Here is a 7496-nt window from a genome sequence, read left to right on the forward strand (position 1 = left end):
CAGCCGCATAGTGGCTACCGCTGCATGCAAACTGGGTCCATCGAGGGGCAAGTGTAGGGCAACCCGAGGGGAAGGAAGGGCTGGGAGGTGAGAAAAGAGAGTGGTAGAAGCCAGCTGGAAATGAAGGAAAAATTCCAAAGATAGAATGTCATGATGAATAGCAATCCAGAAAACATTCCAGTAATTTAAAAAATATGTCCCAGCTCATATTCGGCTATGGTAAAAGTCAATCCTGACCTAAGTTAATGAGCTCAAATATATTTTTATTTGAACATACCCTTCGAGGTATTTTTCAAAGAAATAAGAAATCTACAGGTGAGATAAGGTGAACTGGGGCTTTAATTCAAGAATTAATTAAAAATTAAGTATCCCCATTCAGTTCTGATTCAGGAATAAGACAAATGACAAGTTGGGGGTAGAATTTAGATTAGACGTGTTTGAGGTCCAGGCAAAAGAACAAGCATTTGTGAAGGCCTAGAAGCAAGAGAAGGCAGGGTGTGTTTGTACCACAGGACTCCAGCATGAGTGGAGTGCAGGCTGATGGCAGGTAGGCAGGCCGGGGAGAGCTTAGGAGCCATGCTAAGATATTTGGACTCTAGTCCAAGGATAGTGGGAAGGAACTAAATGATTTTAAACGGAGGAGGTGAATTCACCAGAAGCGCATTTATAAAAATCTCCTGGTAGCTGGTGAAAAATGATCCAAGGGGAGAAAAACTAGAGGCAGGAAAACTGCAAAGACTTGCAAAAGTCCAGAGGTGATTATTTAAGCCTGGTGAGGATGAGAATAAGTGGGTATCGATTCAAAGAAGTAGAGAGAACAAACAAAAGAGAAATCAAAGATGAATCCCAGGGGTACCTGGGTGGCTCAGTGGGTTAAAGCCTCTGCCTTCGGTTCGGGTCATGATCTCAGGGTCCTGGGATTGAGCCCCGCATAGGGCTCTCTGCTCGACAGGGAGCCTGCTTCCCTTCCCTTCCCTTCCTCTCTCTCTCTGCCTGCCTCTCTGCCTACTTGTGATCTCTGTCAAATAAATAAATAAAATCTTTAAAAACAAAACAAAAAAGATGAATCCCAGGTTTCTGGCTAGAGCAATGGGTGGGTGTTCTGGCGTAGGAAAAGGAACATTAAAAGAGGAATAGTCTGAGGAAGTGAGTTGATTAATATGGCTTCAGGAATATCCAGTCAGAGAGGTACTAGAAGGTTATTATTGTTGTTATATTAGTCTGGAGTTCGGGGCAGGTGGAGATTTGGGAGTCACTGGCATGTAAATCTCACAAAGCCATGGAAGAGAGGAGATTTCTCAGAGAGTGTGTGGAGGGAAGACAGGCTGATATAGGACAGGGTGTTGAGGAACACCAAGAAGAGCTTGCAAAGGCTACCTGAGATCCACGAGGAAGGTAGGAAAAAAATAATAGTGTGTGGAAACCACAGGAAGACAGTGAGTCTATCAAGGAGATTAATGGTGTCAGTTTCTGCTCGGTGTAAGATAAAGACTGATATATCCACCAGATTTAGTAATGGGGGTCATTATTGTCCATAATGAAAGCCCCTTCCATGCAGTGGGAGCCAGTGCCAGATTAGTCTATGTTTAAGAGGGGGAGAAGGGAAGAATTAGAAACAGCAAGATGTGTAGACTATCCCCTCACCCTCAAATGCCCTTCCACACTTTACCTACTTGGTAAAATCTTCCTCATTCCAGGGTAGGGCTGAAGTGAAGGGTATTTATAAGCAAGCAAACAAAAAGCCAAGGAATATTTTATTTTCCAGAGGCAAATTCAGCCAGGGCTGGAAGTCAGGAAGTGGGTGACTTACTCTATGCTCACCAGATGAGAACTCTCAACCAATAAAGAAGGCCTGTACACTCGCTGGTGCCAGTGTGGGGGTGTTGGTCTACATTAAGCCAAGAATGTGATGCAATTCTTAAGAACAGGAAGAGGTTTAGCTGGGATGGGACGAGAACTCTGACTTGAGGGGTGGTGGTAGAGGGAGTGGAGTGGGAAACTGAGTAGCTTTTTTCTTTTCCTTTTTTTTTTTTTTTTTCAGAAAAGCAGAGCTTGCAATGAGCTGACAAAAGCAGAAGGGATTGAAAAACTATACCTGAAAGCCTTTCTACCCAATCTCTAATTATAGTAAGGCACACAAAAAAAGGATCAGGTTCAGAATTGGCTCTTGTACTACCAATTAGGGGAGAGAAAATACCCACCTCAGGACTCTCTTGCCTTGGGGTGGGGGTGGGGGGCTCCACCTGCACTTTTCTCTTCAAGCAAAGAACAGCTATTCCAATCACAGAGGAGAAAATTCATCTGTAAGATGGGGATAGTGGCTATCAACATACATTGAAACATGCAGAAAAGCACCCTACCATGCTATTTAAGGAGAGTTCGGGGCTCCTGGGTGACTCAGTTGGTTAAGCATCCAACTCTTGATTTTGGCTCAGGTCATGATCCCAGGGTTCTGGGATGGAGCCTGCTTGAGACTGCTTGCGATTCTCTCTCTCTGTCCTCCTCTATCCCTCTCCTTGCTCACACTCTCCAAAAAAAAAAATTTTTTTTTTGAAAAAAACTGTTCAAATATTAGTTGCTGATATCTTACAAGGTATAAAAGCACAAGGATATTTTTAAACAAATTTGAATAATGAAAGAATGAGAAATATTAGATACAGATGACATTTGCTCCGAATGACACAGATGCATGTTATGACAGCCATGTTTGGACACTATTGGGAATCGTTCTTTGGACTTAGCCAGGCATCTTAAATGGAAAGAATCAGGCCTGAACAACTTACTTTCTTCTTGTTTAAAAAAAATTATGTAAGGGGCGCCTGGGTGGCTCAGTGGGTTAAAGCCTCTGCCTTTGGCTCCGGTCGTGATCTCGGGGTCCTGGGATCGAGCCCCACATCGGGCCCTCTGCTCGGCGGGGAGCCTGTTTTCCCCTCTCTCTCTGCCTGCCTACTTGTGATCTCTCTCTGTCAAATAAGTAAATGAAATCTTAAAAAAAAAATTATTTAAGAACTGGCGCTATTATGTTGAGATCTAAAAATCTGGGGTTAAATGGAAAAACACAGCTAAAGGTTTTTGATTGTACAGGTCAAATCATTAAACTGAGATTTAAAAACAGCCCAAATTATTTTCCTCAGAGGACAGAGAAAAGGCAAAAACTTATTTAAAATGAGTGAATTTTTGTTATGGCATTGATTTATAGCAATGAGATTTGCCTTGTCTGTCACTTAAAGACCATCATTTTTTAAAGGCTACTCTTGACAGTGTAGTTGTTTTCCTCTCAAGGAAATAATACCTTAGACACTGAGGAAGTAGCAGTGTTCAGACTGGAGTTTTGCTGCCCTCTTCTGGGAACATGAAATCATAGCCCGAGAAATGGACCTGCCTAAGGGTTCCTAAACACAAGACCAGGCAGGAAACTGCCCCATCAGTACTAAAATTATTACAGAACAAGGTCGTTAGTTTCCACAGTACAAGCAGAATTGCGCTGATCACCAATGCTTCTCTTGATAGAACAGTAATGATAACAGTGATACAGTGTGGTACTTATAAGTCACTTTATGGTTCATAAAATCTTCACGACCATTATTGCGTTTTTGCCTCCTTCTATCCTCAAATAGTCCACTTAAAGTAAGTGAAGCAGATATCATTCCCATTTTCCAACCATGGGAAACTGAGGCACAGGTGTTTAAGTCACCTGAAGTCTTACTGCTATGGACTGGCAAGCTGGGTTTAGAAACCAAGTCTCCTGGCTCTCGGTTCAGTATTTTCTAACTTTCCCCGCTCTCCCCCCAACCCCCGCCCCTGCTCAGACCACTGCTGCATGTGAGGGTAGTTTGTGTCTGTTGTGGTTTCATATAAATCTCTATCCTTCTTCTCTCTCCATTTTACACTACACTGTTTTGCTAACTGATAAAAATAAATATACTGTTCTGTATATAATTCTAGCAAGGCTACATTGTTATTATAGGCAAAATGACAAAAACAAACATATCTACATAAATCCCACAAGCAAGCAGATGGGCTATAGCAGAAATTCTTAAACTTTTGCTCAAAAGTTGTTTAGCGTCTTTTTTTTTGTTGTTTTTTTTCAAGACTCTTTAGCAAGCAGACTCTTTAGTATTAAGTCCCAACTCTGCTATGGGGGAAAACTGAGCTTTGACAAAAATGAAAGAAAAAGTAAAGATGGGGAAAAAAAAGATGAAAACAATAAAAAACCAGCTTGAGAGTCAAAGTACTTTTATTCTTAAGTTCTAAGTGTGCAAATAACATGTTTTCCATATTAATGTAAATAGCCAAACCAAAAAAAAAAAAAAAAAAAGGCATATAAATAAATATGCTCCTCAGTCCTTACTTCTACAGGTCTTACTATCTCCCTCTGCATGCCCAGCCCATCAAACCTCACTGCCTACCCACACTACTTACAAGGGAATCCCTGGGAGAAGTTTGCAAACTGCCATCAGTTGGTCACAACTAAGCCTTAAACCAGTTTCTTTTTTTAAGGTTATTTTTAAGATTTTTTTATTTATGTATGTATTTATTTAGAGAGTGCACGCAAGTAGGGGGAGGGGCAGAGAGAGAGAAAGAGAGAATCTGACTTCACACTGAGCACAGAGCCCCACATGGGGCTAAAACTCATGACTGAGGCCATGACCTGAGCTGAAATCAAGAGTTGGATGCTTAACTTGACTGAGCCACCCAGGAGCCCCAAACCAGTTTCTTAATTCTAGCATGGTAAAATACTTCTTACTTTACAGGGCATGGTGGTCAAGGTATTTATCTGGAGTCACTTTTTCAGATGACAATTTTGGCAAGAGGTTAAGTGGCATGAAAAAGCTTAATATAACGCACACAACACGCAAGCGTGATGCCTCTGTGACAAACTGAAAACATTTCCAGACTGAGATCTGCCAGTATATTTGACTTCTATACTTTTTCAAGTTGAATGTCTCCACATCTTAATTTCTTCTTTTCACCTTACCTTCCAATTGTTTTTGCCCTGAAGAATCAATTTCAATTCGTGTTCTCTCCTTTTTTCCAGTGTGTTCACCATATATTGCTAGAATCTTTCTGCTATTCCCTGATTTTTTGGTCTTCTTTTTCATTTGTCTTTTCCCCTTCTCATCCTTTATTTAAGGTGTGTGTGTGGGGGGGGAGGGCCAGATGGAGAGGGAGAGAATCTCAAGCAGGCTCTATACCCAGCTCAGAGTCCAAGGTGGGGCTCATTGTGGGGCTTGATCTCACCAACTTTTGAGATCATGACCTGAGTTCAAATTGAGTCGGATGCTTAACCGACTGAACCACCCAGGCAGCCCTCTTTCCATCCCTTATTAAGCCTATATCACTTTATTCCCTCTTTGGCTTTCTCCTTCTTTCATTTAAAATATGTGTATATATATGACTTACAGAGCAGCCCATTTCCAGAAAACTTTTGCATAAAATTTTTAGGTCGCTTTACTCATTCTGCAAGTATTTGCCTAGTGCCTCCATGTCTGCCATTGTATCACATGCTGAGGATTTAAATACACATGAATAACAACTGGTATCTTCCTCAGGGCCCTCACAAAGCACACAGCGGCGATAAGAGCACACTATATTTTAAGTTTGTAGGTTCTACGCTAGAAATATGAACAAGTTGCTATGTGAGGATGAATCCATAGCTTCTTCCAAGTTGGTGGGAGGGAGGACATGAGAATGTTCGGAAGGATTTATAAAGGATACTATAGAGCTGGGTCTTTGAAAGATGAGCAGAACTTCAGTAGACTGAAAGTGGAAAGGATAGGGGTAAGGTACCAAAAAAAAAAAAAAAGTCTGGAGAGAAGGCAGGAATGAGCCAAGGCAAAGGCAAAGTCTCGACTGTTTAGAGAAAGCTAGGTAATTTGGTGTGACTGAAACAAGAGGTGATGGGGAGTGGAAAAGTAGTCTGGAATGATACAATGTGGCCAGACTAGGAAAGCAAACTGACGATCTTACCACAGGAAATAGGGGTACAATTAGCTCTTAAATTTCTGGCATTAACATGGTAGTACTGAGTTTAAAAGGGTGATGTATAAGGAAAGTAGTAAGGAGTCCAAGCAGTTAATGTGCAATTATAGTAACACCTATATAACCACTACTCTTCGCCTTTTTGCTGAGCTGTCTGAAGACAAGCTGGTGGGGCTGTCAGCGTCATTAATTACATCAACCAAAAGCCTTCCTTGTGTGGTCACCAACAATCAAGCCCTTAGTTATGAAAACTCCCAAGAAGATGGGAATTTAGATGATAAGATGTTTTCTTACATATGTATTATTAAATGCCATGTAGGCAGGAATGATTATCCATTTGTTTTCATTTTCTTTTGCAAGACTTCCTAGTGATAAAAGTAGAAAACCTAAAATTTAAGATCCTTAACTGTGATTTTGAGGAACTGGGACCAAATTTTTAGTTTTTCTATGGAACCAGATCCCTGATTGCATTATAGGAAAATATTTGATAGAATTTGGGGATTCTACACAATTTCTACACAATTTCTCAAGAATACATCTCATCCACAAAGTTAGTACAAACTGTAGAAATCTTCCAAGTCACTATAGCTGGACAGTTTTCAAGGCTTCTGGGTACTTACCTTTGAGTTCCACTCCTATGCATCTGGAGAGTTCCTAAATGGGGATCAGGGACCACTACAGCATGAACAGACTTTGTGGACTTCTTGAATACCCACTTTACGCATGCATGTACGCACGTACACTGAACATCTTTCTGGGGATAAAGGCACACACCTTTCATCAGATTTTCAAGGTTTTCCAAAAAGCTTAATAACCACTAAACATTTAAACGAACAGATGTATGTAGAATGTGCCAAATATTATTACACTTTAACATTTGTGAGACTTCTTAAAAAAGCATGTTATGAAGTTCAATGTCCTGACAACCAGAAAACTTACTTTCTAAAATGAGTTCTGCACCTTTAGGTCCCAGTGGTTCACACAATCCTCAGCCCACTGCAACCAGACTTCTGGCCCACTCCCCTGGAATAACCTCTGCCTGCAGGATGAAGTTGCTTAACTATAAAATTCAAAATACATTTTTGGTACTTATTTTGATCTCTCAGTGGTACAGTATAGTGGAGAAAATACAGACTCTGGAGACCAACTGCTTAGATTCAAATCTCAGCTCCATCACTTTCTAGCTCTGCAGTTTCAGGCAAATCTCTAACTCTTCTGTGCCTTAAGAGAAATATCCCCTGTGAAGTTTCTTCATTCATATGGTGTAAACAGTACTTTGATTCGTGAATGTGAGATGTAAGCTCCAAACAAAGCCAACATTGTCAATACTACATTTACTTGGTACCTGGGATAACTCTTTTCTTGAAAATCGCTGGAAACCTGCCTCCTATGCCTCGTTCTACTTCTGATGGCTCCTCAGTTTTGTCTCCCTATTTTCAGGCTTATCCCTAAAACATGTTTTATACTTTGGCCAGAATGATCATTTGAAACCATAATTCTGATGCCATCTCTTG

The sequence above is a fragment of the Enhydra lutris genome, unplaced genomic scaffold, assembly GCF_002288905.1.
Source record: "Enhydra lutris kenyoni isolate GAN:26980312 unplaced genomic scaffold, ASM228890v2 scaffoldscaffold9, whole genome shotgun sequence".
Classification (NCBI taxonomy): Eukaryota; Metazoa; Chordata; class Mammalia; order Carnivora; family Mustelidae; genus Enhydra; species Enhydra lutris.